Raw genomic sequence first — 17707 nt, forward strand, 5'->3', positions numbered from 1 at the left:
AGCGTGTATGCAAAATCGCCGTCCTATTCATGACGTCCAATTTCTTCACACCACTATGCATATGTTCGTATCAAAGGAAAGCTTACTGAACAGAGAACCTAACAGCATATTATAATGATGTCAGTCACTTTTAATTGTGTCTGAACTTCAATTAGAGAATGCTGCAGCATTTTGTCAAATGGTTCTTAACAGTCATCATATTATGTGTTTAGTAGGATGGTGTAAGAATAAGAACACGTTATTCATAAAGCACTTTTCTAACGTACTCAAAGTCGCTTTACAGAAGCGCAATGTTTGCAAAGATCACTCAAGGAAAGCCACTGTTTGTGGCTGACACTATTGTACACTCTTTTGTAATGTTCTGCCGGAAATTTGCAGTTTTGCATCGGATTAAAAAGTGACCATAAATAAAAGACATTAAAAGGTAAAAAGAAAAAAGGAATGTCAAAGACTAAACCAGGAATTCAGCCATTTTCTTTACTCCAGTGTGCATTGACATTGATGGGAAAGGTCTGCAACCTTACTGATGAAATTCCTCCCTCCTTTTACAGCTGACAATTATGAACAAATTGACAGGGGCAACATTCAGCGAACTGGGGAGATAAAAAACATCACAACTTATTTGGCAAAAGAAAAAATATATATATACATCAAATAAAGTAGTATCTTGAACAATGTGAGAGGGAGGAAGCAGATTTCTGACCCAATTCTGTCTCAACCCTGCTGCTGTTTGCAGGTGTCTGTTGAGTTTGCTCGTGTATTAACACGACCTTCAGCGAAATTGCAAAAATAAAAGCTTATTAGATCAAGGTACTTTCATATTTATTAAGTAATATACAGACGACCCAGCCAGCCAGCATCATCTCTGTTGTAGAATAGATAGTAATTGACTTCATCTGCAGTGAATGACTGGTGACCTGCAGAGAGTTTATCTTGCCTCTTGCTCAAAGTCAACCGGAACGCTCTAGCTCACTCAAAACTCCAATGTGGACATGCACTATAGATAGAAGGATGGTTTTATCTGGATCTTGTCTTCAATGTTGGCACTGAAGCCTGATCAGTGATATTACCAAGTATTACTCCAAATTACAGGTTTTTAAGAATTCACCCGGTTTTAATTTGCACTGCATCAACAATATATTGAGAGAAGAATATAGAAAATATGTTATCAGATTTTTTTTTTTCAACAAATGAACGTTAATACAGCACACTGTATCGTCAGGGCAAAGTCTAATAGGATATTGACCGATAGTGGAGCTGCAGCTGTGGTGGAAAACAATCTTTTGTTGTAACTTATAAACTTTATGACCCAAGAACGAGCCAGTCTGCCTGTTGAATTGATTCGTTTGTACCCAGAAAACACAAATGGGAGTGATATATTGATGAACTGATGTAAGTCTCACTACAGCGTGTTTGTCTCATGCACATTGAAAGAGTAAATTGTAGGACATAGCATGTTTATATTGGTCACCAATGTATAAACATATTTTTGCATGGGCTCACATTGTCTCATATACATCAGCAGGTAAAAGCAAGCAGCTGCACGTTTATGGCTTCATGGATTCTCCCATCGACTCCAGTCTTTAGGCACCTCTATTTTAGGTGCTTCATGTTTACACCTCCCGACAGCAGCAACATTATGAGCAACTTTAGCCCACATAGTAGCCTTTTGGAGAGAGTCGGCTTTCAGCGCTCCGTGACCATGAAAAACTGCGTAGCCATATAGCAGGCTAAAAAGAGAGCTCTTCAAGTTAATTACTTACTGGTTTCTCCAAAACTAATAATTAAAATTGAAATGCTAACTAGTTTCATTTTTCTGTTTTTAAAAAAATATATAGGTTTTGAATGACTATAATGGTCCATCCTGGCCTCATGGTCACAGGGAAATTCCCTGTTTCATAATTTTTAGAAAGCTTCAAATGTCATGAAAATCTTTGAAAGGCCGCCTTTATTCACAATTTACACAAGATGGGGTGTGTCAGAATGCTGGATGAGCAAATTCTCATAGATATGTTTTCTAAAACCATTAATAATATTTGGAGTGAGGTTTTAATGTTTTTTTTTCTTGTCATTTTATAGTTATCATTGCCTTGTTGTAGCCAGAATATGCACACATTTTTAGTGCGACATAATGTAACAGAAATTAGAAATAGCGGGGTTTCAGAATGAGATGTTGTAGTTATACCACTTAACTGACAAAACATAAAACACAGTGATTAAAGTAGTAATAGCTGGAGGACACATACACTCTCAAAAAGACTACGCCCCTTTAATTAAAAAATGAAATACATTGTCATTTCTTTCTGAAATGAATTAACTTTTATAAGAAAGACAGGAATCAGAATTATTTAACAAGAATTATGGAGGAGTCATCTGCACATGGGAATGAGACAAAGAAATTGTGGGGAAATTGTACTTTGTACTTATAGTCAGCTTCTGTTTAACTGAATTAAAAAACAGTAATATGATTTACTCAAGTACATATAAAGTACATTCAAATACATTTCATTTAGTATAATGAAGGTAGTCATGATTATTATGATCCAAACAGAAAAGACGAGAAGAAAGCTGAATGACAGCAACACTGAAGATGTTGCAGCAATTTACGGCTACTGCTGGCTGTTTGGTACCAAAAAGAAAATGAAATGAGAAACTTGAGAAAAGTTCAATGTTGCATTATAATGTGATAAATTGCATGTTTTAATGTGATGAATGAAGTAAATCAAGCAGAACCTAGCTCTGTGTGGAAACGGTCTGCCTCGGTGGATGTGTAAGATAGAGAGTCAGAGTAAAAGGTCGAAGGATAGATAAAAAGATAGAGGGTCACTCCATGTCAAATCACCGCGTGGGTTTAACCAAGCGGATTTAATGAAACCAAGTAGACGCCATATCCTCATGGATAAATTGACTCTTTTTTGTTGCGAAAAGAAAATCTAATCTCTGAAACGTTTGCTTTAGAGAACATGTAAAATATCATATTTCATGAAAAATGCTGAGGTCAAATACGTACTATCTTCAACATGAATGCCTTTTTTGGGAAGACTAACTCAGTTCCTGAGACATAATGGGTGAAAAGGGCTATGTCCCTTTTTACCAAAGAAATTCCAAATTTAGCAGGCCGTAGCTTCCAAACCACTGCTAGGATTAAAAATGTGAGATTTAGGCCATTGCTATCAACAAGTACACCGAGTTTCATTGAAATCGAAATTTACTTGGTTTAACACACTGGGTGATTTAGTAGACATGTGAGAGAAGTGGAGTGATTATGGGAGCGTTCACCTCACACAATAAAAATGGAACTATATATAGTATGTAAATTAAAGCAACACCATCCGTAAACCTTTTCATCCACTCAAGCATGTTTTTTTCTTTAAAAAAAAAAAAGAAACTCTAAAATTTCCATAATAGAGCTGTTAAGCAACAAAAACGAGACAGAGGAATAAAAGAATCATACATACTGTCATCTTACTGTTAAAGATGTAAGACTTGCTATCCGTACTGTCATTAGCTGGATTCTTGTGAGTTTACTATCAGAGCATCCGGCACCTGCAGGAACGGCGGACGAGGAGGAAATGAGCCAAGAAATAAGTGGCATTGGTTGAACAGGTTCATGGCCACCCTAATCCATAAACAAGGCTGACCTGTCACTCATTAGTGGATGCTCTATCTTGACCACAATGCTGGCTCATATCCCAGCAATGCCTTTGAGAAATGCTCTAGCAAAGGCCTAATCACTCATAACTGACAGAATCTGGAGGCTATTTGCTACAACGGGATTACGAAACCCATTTTTCAGCGCAGTGTTTTACAAGAAAGCAAATTACACACATGAGGCACAGAACCAGATTAGCAAATAAATTCTTTGTATTACAAACGGAGGGGAAACAAGACTACTGGAGGAAAGATAACATCTATCTGAATCAAGCATCTATTAAATCACAGGGAATGAATCGCATGCCTGATGAATGATACAGAACTGATGTAGAAATATTTTTTGACATTTCCTTCATCTTTGATCAGATCTGAGCAAAGATAGAAATTTTATGCATCAGAAAGAACAGAATACATATTGGAATACAGAAGTAAAGTTTCCTCATGCTGAACCCAAGCTGCGCAATATGGCCAGATGGGAAAAGCACCATAAAATAAAATGTTGCTTTATAACAGGAGCTGTGAGCTGCAAGTGATGGGGAAATCATAATTTAATGTAATTTAAGAAATAAATATGAACAGAATAACCTTAGGTTGCCTATACAACCTCACTCTAGTCATAGTCAGTCATGCAGTGCAACCACTGAAGACCAACAAGAAAATGAGTTTATTCTAGAGATAATTGTTTATCTCTAGAATAAACTCATTTTCATGTTTGTCACATCACTCTGGTCGACCATAATTATCATGGGAGGATACAACTAAGGAAGAGAAAGTCTTTAACCTAAGTGTTTTCAACTGGTTTTGTCCAAGGGACCACCATTATAACCAAGAAGCAACGGCTTTGGCGAAATATTATTTTATTTTGCATTGAAGGAGGATAGACCAATAAAGATTATTTATTTGGATCTGTATCTCTATTTTGGGAATCTCAGCTACATTTGACATAATTTGGATGGGTGAATGATTCACAAAATTAGCTGGCAAATAAATCTAAAATCTAAATAATAAATCAATTTCATTAATTATTTTCCATTTCCACCACTACCACAGACCACGAGAGGGCCGCGGACCACCGGTTGACAATCCCTGCTTTAACGGAAAGTGTCCCTTCTTCTGTTATATACTCAGAAGCCAAAAAATTACACCCAAACAATTCATAAATGAGGCTTGTGTGGGTGAAAACGTTCCCTTCAATAGGATGTCTCATTATAATCCTTTTGATCAAAGTGCTGACAGTCAAATCTGCAAGACACTTCTCAGGCAACGTGAATCCCGAGTGTGCGTTGATCCAAACAAAGAACTTTTAATTAGCGAAAAGATAATAGGGGGGGGGGGGGGGTTACCGCGATGTTACTGCGAAGTTACAGTTCCCCATCACTTTCAAACCATCAATCATGCGTGACTGCATAAGGAATTCATAAAAGGAAATAAACGTTTTCCACACCTTTGTGGTATCCTCCCATGTGCACAGGGCACTTAGAGCAGTGTGCTACATGGCTCAAGCCTGTCAAATTCCCCATTCTAATGTGCAGTCCCGTTCACGCTGCTGCATTTGTGTGAGTGCTTCAAGGTGAGGAGAGTTCAAGTAGCATAGTAAATGCCCCAGGATGCCCCAATGACTGCTATGACCTTCTTAATTGTAATAATCCCCAAACAAGAAGGCTCTTTGTGTCAAAATGATGTATTAAATCAATTACATCTGAATGACTTGAATGACTTACTTCCACTGTGAACACTGTATTACAGACATAGAAGAATCGATGAGGTTTGCTCCTCATTCCAATGCACTCCCCACTTGAACCCAGTTGAGTGCTGTCGATAAATGGTCGGCTTCATCTGCTTTAAATATTTAGGGAAGGGGTGTCAAACTCATTATTTTCGCAGGCCGCATTGTGGTCATAGCTTCTGTCAGAGAGCCATTATGACTGTCAACCCAAATAAATGTATGAGCACCTCATAATATATACAGTAAAAGCTAAAAAACAAACTGACAAAGAACTCGTTTTCAAATCAGACGAGTAAAAACTGGTCAAATATTAAAAAAAAATATATATATATTATTAACAGTGAAGACAATTTGCAATTCTAGTAATGACACATGAATTTGATGCACAATTTGTCTTCGCTGGCCACATAAAATGATGTGGCGGGCCGTATCTGGCCCCCGGGCCTTGAGTTTGACACATGTGCACTAATTGGATATTGAAAAATATATGTAATGTGCCAGGCGGACAATAAATGCCCATATATAAGAAAAAAAAATTCAAGGAAAATGCAAACGGATAAAAATGATAGATAATTGACACCAGATATTCACAGGTAGTTGCGATCGATTCAATCCCTTGAGAATGTGTTGATCCTTATGAAGTTCACGGGGATTTCAGACCACTGCACATGTGGGTTTTTACAGGTGTTCAGTAAATGGTGATTGTGTGTCACTTGAAAAGTATCTATAAATTAAAAAAATGTTGGATATATGCACTCATATGTAATTGTTTTTAAATCAGACGAGTAAAAACCGGTCAAATATTGAAGAAAAAAAAACATACTAAAATTGAAGACAATTTGCAATTCTAGTAATGACACACGAATTTGATGCACAATTTGTCTTCGCGGGCCACATAAAATGATGTGGCGGGCCGTATTGAACACTCCAAATTGTCCCTAGGTGTGAGTGCGAGTGCAAATGGTTGTTTGTCTCTGTGTGCCCTGCGATTGGCTGGCAACCGGTTCAGGGTGTCCCCCGCCTACTGCCCGATGACGGCTGGGATAGGCTCCAGCACGCCCGCGACCCCAGTGGGGACTAAGCGGTACAGAAAATGGATGGATGGATAACAAGTCATTTTCAATAGCTCTGACAACTTCTATGCTTGGTAATTTCTGAAGTTAGAGAGCAGACGAGGAACTATATAATTAACTATATAACTATATAATATAATGTCTTGTGTTTGTTCAAGCTAAGTAAACAATGTTATTTAAGAAAAAATAGAAAACACAAATATATATTATGAGAGAGACAGACAGACAGACAGACAGACAGACACACAGACACACAGACACACACACATCTTTAACAAACAGCAAAAGCCCTTTCCTTTTCTAGAATGACTGCAAAGTCCGTAAAGGTCCATGCTAGGAGGAGAATGACTGCAAGGGCTGTAAAGGTCCATGCTGGGAGAAGTTTGAGAGCCATGCTATCAAGGCCATCAAATAAATCCATCCATTTTTTGTGCCCCGTGTTCTCACGGGGGTCGCAGGCGTGGTGGAGCCTATCCCAGCAGTCATCGGGCAGTAGGCAGGGGACACCCTGAACCGGTTGCCAGCCAATCGCAGGGCACACAGAGACAAACAACGATCCACACTTGCACTCACACCTATGGGCAATTTGGAGTGCTCAATCGGCCTAACAAGCATGTTTTTGGGATGTGGGAGGAAACCAGAGTGCCCGGAGAAAACCCACGCGGGCACGGGGAGAACATGCAAACTCCACACAGGGAGGGCCGGAATTGGAATCAAAACCACACCCTCCGAACTGTGAGGCTAACCAGTACGCCACCGAGCCGCCCCATCAAATACATAGAGTAAATATTGTCTGACAGTCAGTTGAGCCCTTCTGCCTGTGATTTCATGTGTCAATTTTCCCTATGTTAAATACGGGACATTTCCATATGTGGAGCACAAAGGAAAGAAAATTCGGCCATACTAACATACAGTTTGGGGTTCAGCCTGTACTTTATGGAATATGGTCTGCTGATAATTTGCTCGGGATCCTCATGTGTTGGGCCATCTGGATCCATGGCAATGCCATGGCAGCCCTCCCAGCATCATCTCCCCTTCAGGGATGAAAACCATCACCAGCTGAATGCAGAGACATTGGATGGATTCATCCAGTTAATGGCTGCTTGTGCCACCAGCCGCTTTGGCAGGTCACCATTTTCCTCTTCCAAAAAATCTACTTTGTGGGTGATTGTGATGGGGAAATGTAGCAGCAGCTTATTTTCTTTGTTGATTATGGGCCCCATGTGGAAGAGACTCAGATGCCTTTGTGGGCGGAAAGTAATACTACAAGCATATAATAGTGTCTATTGCTCAGAATTGTATGTGCAACAATAAAGCATTATTTGTTAATCATTGGCTCAATTTCAGCCTTCATCGCCTCTCAATTAGTTGTTCGACAATGACTTGAAGCAATTTGCTATCCAGTTTTTTTTGTGACAAATAATTCTTGCTTTTGTGCTCTTTTATTTCCATTGCCTTTGTGGAAGAGCAACTCCCTGTTCAACATAGCTCTACACAATCTTTAAAAAGGAGATGGCAGGTGGGCAGCGACATGACTGTGACAATAGCCATGTCAACACATGTTCCATCTCTCTCTCTCTCGCTCTCTCCCTCTCTCTGTCTCTCTCTCTCGCTCTCTCTCTCTGAGCGTAGGTCCGCGCGATGCCTAGACTGAAACAATACAATTTTGAGGTGACTCTAAACGTGTCACCTTTTTTTAAAGCGTGACCCAATTCACGGATGAATTCCGTAAAAAAGAAAGTTGGAATGGTACCATGCTGACACATGTCTGACATATGTCAAGAAATTCAAATGGCTTTTGCTGATCCTACTCACTATTGTTTTAAATTGTGTTTTTGAGTCTTTCTTTGAAACAATCCACAGCAGCTCCTGGATCTTGATAAATAGTTTGGTACATCTTACAAAGTTTGATGAAGAAGCAACAACATTTTTTTGCCTGTTTGCACTGTTACACCGTGTTAATGCATTATATTGGAGTTGGAATTTATCCTCCAGGAGTACAACTACTGCCCCCACCGTGTCTTCCGCTCGCTTTGCTTCTACTAACTTCTGGAAATAAAGGAAAGATGTATACTGAAGTCACAGACGCGCTGTAAAAACGGCTTGTTTCGGCATTTCAGAATAGGTGTTTTTATGCACAATGATCGGATTACCAATCAATATAAACCACACCTCAAAAATCTGGATCAGAATGGGCTTGATCGTGTCAAAATCTTCCAAACAGTGTGTACATGAAGCATTTTTATTCCGATCGGGCTTTTAATCCAAACAAATGTGTCCATGTAAACATAGTCAGTGAGAATAAAGCTATTCTGATTGAGATTTTGGAATGAATCATACATTCGGAAGAGGAGCATATCATTGGAAATGATGAAATATGATTATAAATGGATGAATAGAAATAGCATGGCACGCTTGAGGTGAGCAAGAGATGAGGAAATATTTTTCTGCCGCAATTATTTAACTCATCATTTGCCCCAGTCGCCTACTACAATTATAGTCACCAGGCAACAGCATCCAGACTCATTTTTGTACCCCAATTGTGTATTTTATCAGTCAAAATTGTAAAAGAATGTAAGGTAAACAATATATCTGGAATTAACGTGATTGTTCAATATGTCACTTTTTTCCACTAGGTTACTACAATTCCCCGCTCACCTTTTGTACAGTCGTAGAAAAAGAAGGTCACAAATGCTGCAAGGGGCAAAGTCAAACTAATGTGCAAGTAGCAAATGATTTGGCACTAAAGGGAAACAAAGGAAAGCGAGAACAGATGAAGAGAGAGACCATCCAATTCAATTACTACTTCACATTTTGCTTCACCAAAATGAAGGTCATCTTCAGGTTATCTTCAGAACTTGCTCATTATAACTATGAAAACTTGAAATGCTCTTAAAAATGGAACAAAAGGTTTAAGACATTAACAATAGTTTCATACTTGTGCTGATAAGAACAACGTGTTATAATATAGTGTATTGTGTTAATCTCAAATAACAGAAAAACAAGTCTTGACACCCAGTTTATCATCTTCACTCCCTCCCAGATCTATGCATGGTCCCTCCGCCACCCGGAGGTTTTCCTGTGGCCCCATGCTGCGACTCAGCCTAGAAAGAAATCACCTTGAAGCAATCAAAGAAAATCTGCTTTTGCTTTGAAAGCCTCATGCTGAGATGTTTTGATACTCTCACTGAAGATATTATGAGAAGGATTCATTAGTCAGAAAAGGGGGAGGAAATCTCAAACTGCAGTTAGGTTCAGACATATGAAGACAATGGTTTATGATGTTACCTTGATACTCTACCACCTTAATGGGCTAAAATGTAAAAAATGGAAATGTGATTAATGACCTTAAGAGGCTTTCCAAAAATGTTGCTTGTGACTTGCAGCTAGTCCCACCAAAGCTCAGCATAGCAAGTGACTTGCATGGTTTGGTTTGTCACAGTCTTCCCAGCGGATGTCGTTCCTCACACAAATCGCCCAATTTTCACCCAAGCTGGGTGGCTGGGTATTGAGACACTGGCACATGTTCCACTGAAATAACAGTAATAACCATGATGTGGTATAACGTAGCTCATGGGTTGTTCCTTTTCTTCACCATATTTTTGAATTGCCGTCATTGCACAAAAAAAGGTTTTGGGATATTTTCTAAATCTAATCTGAAATGACATGGAAGAAAAAGACAAGAAAAAAAATTAACCGCACTGATTTGTTAATTTAATGTTTTCGTTCACTCTTGAGTTGTCTTGTTTTTTCAGCCAAACAACCTCCTTCACTCGCATTAAGCCTCTTGGACTTTGAATTGGTTTCTCAAGTCATAGAGTTGCAAAATGCTGATTTAATAGTTCATATAAAATGCACAAATCCATTTGTCTCAAAGTATGAAGAAATAGGACTGTACAACACATGGCCAATTAATCACTTGGGTTCAATTGTGCAATTACTTTTGACCCGCTAAAAATTGAGGTATTCTGGATGAAACACTTCCAGACTGAAGGTGGGTGACACATTCACAACCACAGATTCAGGACCCACAAATCATTATTAAGGAAACTCCCCTCGTATATCCCCCTTCAGGAAATGGTAATGTTGTTAAGATGAGGTTGACTTGTTTGGCACCTTTTTGGGAAAAAAAAAAAGTCAACGTGGTCAAAATGTCTTTGCTCTTGCTCACTTGTAATGCTGACACGTGCACATGAAAGGTACTACTTTCAAATTAGAAAAAAATACTTTTACTTCCTAAAAACCGCCCATGAAACGCTGTGGATAGCTCAGATGTGGCTGTATTTGCTTTGATCTGCTTTAGAACATACCAGAAGCCATCCTTTTTTGTTTGTTTTAAATACTCATCCCGTTCAGAGTTGTGGGGAGCTGGAGACTTTCTCAGCTGACTTTGGAAGCAAGGCAAACTTCAGCCCAAAGTGGTCTTTTACTTGTATTTCCAGTAGTATGTTTAATGCATTGGAGATAACATGATGCATATGAAGTATAATTTGGCTATGTGGGAGAACATAGCTCAATTGCAAGCTCAACTGTCATCTTAAGAAAAGTGCCCAAATGGATCCAAGGTGCTAAAAGTCCTGTAAATCACAAAGATGAGATAGTTCTTGGTAGTACCCTGATGAAGGACCACTTCTGTCCTATGGACCTCAGCAGTACAAATTAATAGCCCGTAATACAACCGTTAAAATAAATGCTCATCTCTCTCAAAGCCATCAGAAATCAAACCTGAACATTAAATTCATCTTGAAGGAGAAATTTATGGGACTGTTGTTAAATTTCATTGTTTATTTTTATTGATTTTTTTATTTAGCATAAGTGAATATGTTACAATTATTATAATTCACTAAACTTAGTGATGGTATTAATTTTGTGTTGTAAAGTCGGATGTTATATTCTGTTCATATGTAAATTGTCTTCCCGGCCGGAGTTTTGACTACAATTATGTTCTGAAAATCATTCAAGCTATATTTTACAATGTTTAATGGAAGATCTCCTGTAGGTTTTTTTTTATATACTGTGTATATAATTTAAAGAGTCCTTTTCAGAAAGTGTACGGTGTTTGGAAAAGAAATAATTAATATTTGCATACAACATTCCTGAATCAAACTTTGCAGGCTTAAATGTATATTTTAGGGACAGTGACCAACAGTATATTTATCTTGCATTTCTTGTCACATCTGTTTTGTATCTGCCATTTCTCTAAAAATATTTAATAGAAGAATGTATTATGGATTGACTTTTCCTTGTCACCTGACCTACAAATTCCTCATTTGTCCCACTGTGGTGGAAAATGTTAGAGTGGTGCTTAAAAGAAAACCCTGACAGAAAACACAACAGAGCTCCAGCAAGCTGGGAGGCAAACACATGAAGGCGCTTTCCTCAAGTTACCTCATTGCAGCATAAACAAAGCAATCCTGTTTTCACAAAGCCGCCATATATTCCCAATTTGTCTTCTTGGGAATACAAAAAGTCAGGTTTTCACTCTTGAAGTTTTTTTTTACTAGTTTCTGATTTCAAAACTAGTTAGGCATCAGTTTGTTTTGTTGAGTGCATGCGTGTTTTGTGATGGGGGGCACGAGTTTCCATCAGCGAGGCGTGAAGGACGGCCACCCGTGCTCGCCACAGAGGAGATTCCCAGATTAGTCACGCTGGCTGCTCCCTGTCTACGGGAACATTCAACTGCCTCAGACTCATATCCCAATGCACTCCAACAGCACTGTCAAGCTTCTCCCAAAACATCATGTGAACTTATATAGTATTTTATATACTCACATATCAACAAACCTGTCAAGAAGCAACTCATGTGATGAATTTTATGTAAAAATTATGACAATTTGTGATGTCATAATGACATTGGAATTATTATGACAAAGCACAAAAAGTAAGAACATTTCTGGTAAGTAAGTCTATGAGAGTTAAAATAAATAAATAAATCGAGCTTGGGTAGGTCATGTTAGTCCACGCATTGCTTGCACACACATTGACTGTCAACCATAATTGGCCCCTTGCCAGTAGATTAATATGCATTCCAATATTATTAAAATGGCTTTTCATCGTGCCGCTCAAGAGAGTTAATTAAACCGGGGACGTTTTGGAAAGGCGAGGATTTAAAGTTCAAATGACCTTGGTTAGAGAGGAGGAGAGGCTCTTGGATGGATAGCTCCTCTCTTCAGTGCACTTCACCTTGATGACAAACATTTATTACTCACTAGGATTTAAAGAAAATTATAAAACAGTCTTTCAGATTCCATTCGATAACACGGTATTATAATATAAAAGTGACATTGATAGCAACACACAAAGAGCATAAATGCAGATCGCAAATTCTGTTCTATTGAACGTGGAAAAATGAATTATTTGGAGTGTCCAATTAACCCAACTTGCATGTTTATGACCTGTGGGAGGAAGTTCAATCTCCCATGGAGGGAGTAATCCAACACAAGGACGACGCTAAATGATTCCTGCTAGAATTATAGGCCATTCAAGGAGCTTTTCAAAGTGTGCTTTGACCTCTCTTAAAGCCAATTTGCTGTCAGTAGATTTGGCCACTTACCGTTTTTTTCCATGTATAATGTGCAAAATTTAACTAATTTATTGTCCTAAAATCTGGGGTGCGCATTATACATGGGTACAATTTTATTTAGTTATTTATTTATTTTTATCCGGATATCATAAGGAGTCCGCCATTACAGATGCGCTTTCTTCTCTGCTGTTCACTTCAAACACGCTCCATACGAACACAATGCTCTCCTATCAGACGCTTGCTCGATCACCTGCTCGTTTGCTGTCACAATGTACCCTACACAAATCCGAAACATTTCTTCGCTATCGAGTTTGCTAGCGCATGTGCAGTGATACTGACCGGCAGAATAACATCCGGTTGTTCCCAAAGATGATCTTTTTTCTGAAATAATTTTACGTTTACGGACTTAAGTAGGAGTCAAAATTTGGGTGCGTATTATACATGGGTACAGGCTTTTTTCCAGCATCAACATGCCATTTTTAGGGTGCGTATTATACATGGGGGCGCATTATACATGGAAAAAAACGGTATTCTCACCTTGATGATACACAAAAGAAAGGACTGCATAACTTCAGGCAATGAAGCAGCTCAATACAGAAAGAAAATATTAAAAAAATCCCTACAGTTCTGCTTTTTTAGCAGAATAGTAGACAAGGAACCAACTGAGGAAGATTCACCGCTTATGAGAAGTGTTGGAGATAAAGTGATCTCCGCAGATAGTGTCTGAGTCAGGTTCTCCTCACAATAACATGTTGCAAGATTTATAATTTCCCCCTCATGCCAAACCTTGGTGATTATCTTCTCCAAGGCCAAGGCCAGGCCACTTCATTGAGCTGCACAGAAGCATATCCGGTGATATAGCACTCCTCCACCAAGAGCCAACAAAGTAGTTCATTCCCAGAAGACCACAAAGGAAACAAGTCATGACCTGAAGTTGGGATCCAATTAATCAACTGCCAAACTATTTAAGTACAATTCATTTTAGCCACCACAAACAAGAGTATTCTCTAAAGCAAAAAGGGACAACAAACTTTAGCAAGTCTGTGGTTTTTTTTGTGTGTGTAAAATAACTACAGAGGGTTCTCTTGTCCAAGCCACTAAAGAAGAGGCAGACCATTAGTCAAGCTACCACGAATAAGTTGAACTTCAGCTTCTAGCACCTGGGTGACCAAAGCAGTAGTCGGTGGTAACCAGACAATATTTTCAAAGGACAAACACTTTGAGTAGAAAAGCAACAGTGTAAAGAGATTCAAGGCAATATCCCTCATTTCAACTGAATATTTGTATTTAATTTCATATATGATTTGACTTGAGAATGTAAGTCAATGATTCTCTTTATGTGCCCCCTAATTGACTGGAATCAAGTCTAGGGTGTACATGACCTCTTGCCCAAAATTCAGCTCCAACTCATTCAAAACCATTAACTTAATAGGAGTAGAAAATAGATTGAAGTAATTTGACATCAATCATAACAAAACAGTCACCGATCACTATTGCATCAGTGGACCGCTCGATCCATCAGAGTTATGATGGCTGTTTGATGATGTGACATTTTATCAACAGTTCAAATTTGTTTGTCATCTCAGCTCTATTGAGTGAAATCTTACATTTAACCTCTCATGGAGCCATTTATAAATGTTGATGTGTTATCATTATTATTATTATTTTTATTATATATTTCAGTATAAAATGTGATAACTCAAAACACATGTTTGACTAGAGAAAGGACTCTCACCTTGGGCTGAGGAGAAAGGCACATACAAATATCAGGGCAGGAGGACATTCATCAGACCAGGATCGCACTCCACCTGCCAGACAGAGATTTAACATAAGTCTGCCTTCAAAGAAGATAAGCACTTTATCAATGCACTCAAGATAATAGGAACCTCAGTGCAGACCTTTGTCTGATTTCAGGTTTCAGGCTATAAATCTATTTTAGTAAACAGCAGTATTTTGAATCGGACATTTTTGAGAACCAGTCTCTTGTAACTTGAAACACCACCCAATGAATTATGAATAACATTGACCAAGAATTACATAAAAGTAGGTGTGCGCTGGCAGAACTGTGTTGAGGAAGTGTGAAGACTCAAACTCTGCAGCACACCGCGCCGCTTATGACCCCTATTGGTGAGCCGCCACTGCTCAACCAGCATTCATCAACTGGTTTACATTGATTAGCAAATAATACAAACTAATGCACGTGTCCAATGGAAGCCATTTATGATGGAGTGCAGTTTTACACCACTACAAACAGTGTTGTCGGTTTAAAGCAGAGAAAGTTTGGATACATCTCAAACTTATCTCAAACATACAAAATGTGTCCTTCGGATGTATACCACACCGCAGAGAAAGAAGAAAACTAAGTGACGGAAAGATGTCACGTCTTATAAAAAAAAAAAATGAAGAAAGTTTAGATCACTTGGGAGGCTGCAAGTGAAAAATGCCAAGTGTTTCTCACTCCGCATCATGTTTATGTGACAGCATGAGTTTTTAGTTGTTTTACGGAAAAAAAGTGATGCCAGAGAGACAAATTTCGTTTCCAAAATATGCATATCGGACATATTTCTGCACTGGAAAAAAAGGTCATTGTGATGTTATACCTTGGATTGAAATGCATTCAAGTTCAACCGTATCTTTTTGACTCTTCATAAACAAGAAAGGCACTTGGAGTTTTTAACGGACTCCCTCAGGCACACAAAGAACAGACAACGCCCCTTCCCATTAATCGAATGTATGAGAGCCAAGTATCCAAAGTGTCTGTACTCGTAATATGATCGATTGAAAACCAATTTGCCCCTCTGCTTAATACGCCAGAACCTGATGAATGATGGTCCTGATTAGGGATGAGCAATCCACAAGAGCAGCGAGATTGGTGAAGTTTTAGCATCAAGCTGTCACCATGCAACAACAACCTTGTCTGACCAACTGACTTCCACACAGACAAGCCAACTCCTGCGGCGGCTGCTAAAATTGCCCAGCTTTTCCATCTCCCCCTGTCTGTGATTCGACTCTGACTGTCTGCGAATCATTGAATCATCTGAACTTGGACCTGGAATGACCTACACTGAGTGCATACAAACAGTTGCCCATGCCTGGTCCAAAGCCCATTTAGCCTACCCGGCGCGTCATTTCCCATGAACACTAAAGACCCCACTACTTTAAACACTCACACAAATCCTAGACCCCAATGCCAAAGTCTTTGTCATAGTCTAGTGGGCACCTTGGAGCTGACCAGGCAGAAACATCCAGGCAACCCTTGACATATTACTCAACATCACAGATCATGTGACAAAGTTGAAAACAATAGCCAGGAATGGACACACAGGAAATGAATGACTTCCATTGTAGAAACATGAACTCTAATTTTCTTTGGTTGACTGCACTGGTCATTCTGCTGCTTAGTGTATAGTGTGTGTGCAAATGCGCTACTACAACATGCTTACATTTTCGTTAAATTCTATGCTCCTGGTTTAGAGCTGCTGAAACAGGAAAAAAAAAATGGGCAGAAAGTACACTCATTATTTTATACATAGAAGACTATTTGCGATTGCAACCACCAAATTGCCACTTCCTGAGTGTATAAAAATAAGACTATCAAATTAGGACTGCTGGAGTTCAGCCCAGGTCTACAAACATTACTTTGGTAAAAATGGGAGTTGGGGAGGGCAGGCTACAGGCACAGTTGGCTAATGGCGGCCTTGCAAGCAATGATGCTGTACAAGGACATACTAGACTATTATGTTGTTGTCACTATTTTTTTTTTTTTTGTTAAACAATTATTCCACAGTTTAAGTGTGACTGAACTAAAGATACCTCTCTGCAGTTTTGTATTGTGTGCGAAGAAACCATTCCTCTTTTTCAGGTTCAGGTTTAGATAAAGTATTTATCAACTTCTCAAAGATGTTATGATGAATCATTGAGTGCAGGATATGTATGAAAAACCATGAGGAAAGCAAAAAGGTAAACACCGTTTTTTTTTTCGCCAATGAATATTCTGTTTCCATGGGAGCGCAGGTAATGATGGCTATGGCAGACAGACGGGGCAGAATGCTGTGTTTTATCGTCTCAAGATCATTTGAGGGAATGGACAGCCAGACTGAGATATCTTTAACTATTATATAAGCAGTCATGAGAGTTTGAATGGTTCTGGCAGACTACTTAATTAAGAATTCTCCTTGAGCACCATCATCAGGATGACATTAGAGGGACTTCTGTTGAAGCGTCTTAGTGGCACGTGGTCACTCATATGACTTTTCAGTGATATATGCCGATTATTTAATAGACAAAGAAAATATTTATTGGCATATTATTTTAGATACTCATGGATTTTGGTTTGGTATACCAATCATGTCTTGTATCGTTAGGCAAAAAGTGTATATTCACGGCATTAATCATAATTACTTTACTGTTATTTTTTACTTTAACCATCCCAGTGGCATATATTGAGACTGCATGTTATTTTCTATTTTATACATTCTAGTGGGTTATAGTGAGAGGCATAACCAACAAACACTTTCCAACTGCATGTCAAAATGTACAATTAATCTTTGTCATTCATGCAGCAATATGCATATAATATCATCTTGCAAAAATATCACCTTTGTGTTCAACAGTGCCCGCCCAGGTTTGAACACAGAGTTAGTACGGACTAAATTGGGACAAGATAACGACTTCAGTCCAGATCATTTTGTCTGGTGGTTTTCTTACTTTTGGCCACAAACAGATGTCTTG

The 17707-nt window shown here is 38.7% G+C and overlaps 1 long non-coding RNA gene across 1 annotated transcript in view; it reads right to left on the reverse strand.

Annotated features, from left to right (window-relative positions):
• The window catches only part of LOC133153852 (uncharacterized), a 49252-nt gene that overhangs the window by 8398 nt on the left and 23147 nt on the right, over positions 1–17707 (reverse strand). Inside the window, exon 2 of the long non-coding RNA XR_009714398.1 lies at positions 14712–14784. This is a non-coding gene — a long non-coding RNA (uncharacterized LOC133153852). The remainder of the gene's footprint in view (positions 1–14711; positions 14785–17707) is intronic.

Source organism: Syngnathus typhle, linkage group LG5 (assembly GCF_033458585.1).
Source record: "Syngnathus typhle isolate RoL2023-S1 ecotype Sweden linkage group LG5, RoL_Styp_1.0, whole genome shotgun sequence".
Classification (NCBI taxonomy): Eukaryota; Metazoa; Chordata; class Actinopteri; order Syngnathiformes; family Syngnathidae; genus Syngnathus; species Syngnathus typhle.